The sequence below is a fragment of the Hipposideros armiger genome, unplaced genomic scaffold (assembly GCF_001890085.2).
Source record: "Hipposideros armiger isolate ML-2016 unplaced genomic scaffold, ASM189008v1 scaffold_474, whole genome shotgun sequence".
In the NCBI taxonomy this organism is placed as follows: Eukaryota; Metazoa; Chordata; class Mammalia; order Chiroptera; family Hipposideridae; genus Hipposideros; species Hipposideros armiger.
The window spans coordinates 626,776-628,189 of NW_017731824.1; positions in this window are offsets into that span (position 1 = coordinate 626,776).

The following is a 1,414-nucleotide window of genomic DNA, read 5'->3' on the forward strand; positions in this document are numbered from 1 at the left end:
AAAGTGGACAACCTTGTCTTGTTCCTGATCTTAAGGGGAATGGTTTTAACTTTTCCCCATTGAGTATGATGTTAGCTGTGGTTTTATCATATATGGCCTTTAATATGTTGAGATATGATCCCTCTATTCTCACTTTGCTAAGAGTTTTTATCATAAATGGCTGCTGGATTTTGTCAAATGCTTTTTCTGCATCTATTGATATGACCATATCATTTTTAGTGTTCATTTTGTTGATGTGGTGTATCACTTTGATTTGCAGATATTGAACCAACCTTGCATACCAGGAATGAACCCCACGTGATTGTAGTGTATGATCTTCTTAATGTATTGCTGAATTCTGTTTGCTAATATTTTGTTGAGGATTTTTGCATCTATATTCATTAGGGATATCGGCCTATAGCTTTCTTTTTTTGTAATGTCTTTGATTTGGGATCAGGGTGATAGTGGCCTCATAAAAGGAGTTTGGGAGCCTTCCCTCCTTATGGATTTTTTTGGAATAGGAATAGAATAGGTGATAATTCTTTTTGGAATGTTTGGTAAAATTCACTTGTGAAGCCATTTTTTCCAGGGGTTTTGTTTTTTGGGAGCTTGTTGATTACTGATTCAATTTCCTTGATAGTAATTAGTCTATTCAGATTTTCTGTTTCTTCTAGAGTTAGCCTTGGAAGGTTGTGTGCCTCTAGAAAATTATCCCTTTCTTCCAGATGGTCAAATTTGTTGGCATATAGTTGCTCATAGTATTTTCTTAAATTTTTTTGTATTTCTGTGTTGTCTATTGTTACTTCTCCTCTTTCGTCCTGATTTATTAATTTGAGTCCTCTCTTTTTTTTTTTTTTTTTGATGAGTCTGGCTAGAGGTTTGTCAATTTTGTTTATCGTCTCAAAAATCCACCTCTTAGTTTCATTGATCTTTTGTTTTTCTGGTCTCTATTTTGTTTATTTCTGCTGTGGTCTTTATTATCTCCCTCCTTATACCCTCTTGGGGCTTTTTTTTTTTTTTGCTGGGTTTTTTTCCAGTTCCCTGAGGTGTGAGGATAACATGTTGATTAGAGATTTTTCTTGTTTCTTTAAGTAGGCTTGCATTGCTATGAACTTCCCGCTTAGGACTGTTTTGCTGCATCCCAAAGATTTTGGGTCATTGTGTTTTCATTTTCATTTGTCTTGAGGTCTCTTTTGATTCCTTCCTTATCTCATTTTTGACCCACTCGCTATTTAGTAACATGTTATTCAGCCTCCATGTATTTGTGTGTTTTCCAGTTTTTTTCTTGTAGTTGATTTCTAATCTCATAGCACTGTGGTCAGAGAAGACGCTTGATATGATTTCAATTTTCTTAAATTTATTGAGACTTGTTTTGTGGCCTAACATGTGGTCTATCTTGGAAAATGTTCCATGTGCGCTTGAGAAGAATGCGTGT